This window comes from Calidris pugnax, unplaced genomic scaffold, assembly GCF_001431845.1.
Source record: "Calidris pugnax isolate Ruff unplaced genomic scaffold, ASM143184v1 scaffold121, whole genome shotgun sequence".
Classification (NCBI taxonomy): Eukaryota; Metazoa; Chordata; class Aves; order Charadriiformes; family Scolopacidae; genus Calidris; species Calidris pugnax.
In genome coordinates, this window is record NW_015090884.1 from 370,690 (window position 1) to 370,889 (window position 200).

Consider the following 200-nt stretch of genomic DNA (forward strand, 5'->3'; position numbering starts at 1 on the left):
CTTCGCCGTCGTCTGCTCTTTCCTCGAGCGTTACGGGGCCTTGCTGGATCTGCCTGAGCTGCCTTTCCCCGAGCTGGAGCGCGTCCTGCAGCCGCCGCAGGAGCCCGGAGACCAGGGTGAGCGGCCCGGATAACTCCCTCCATCTCTTCACCCCCTTTCCTTTTCCTTACCCCCTCACGGCCGGCTGAGGGGGAGAGGAG

General features: G+C 66.0%; 1 protein-coding gene across 1 annotated transcript in view; it reads left to right on the forward strand.

Moving 5' to 3' along the window:
* The first annotated feature begins 6 nt into the window (after positions 1-6).
* RSF1 (remodeling and spacing factor 1) overlaps positions 7-200 on the forward strand; it is a 92,418-nt gene continuing 92,224 nt past the window's right edge. Inside the window, exon 1 of the mRNA XM_014947104.1 lies at positions 7-116. The gene's annotated coding sequence lies outside the window, so the exon portion shown is untranslated. The remainder of the gene's footprint in view (positions 117-200) is intronic.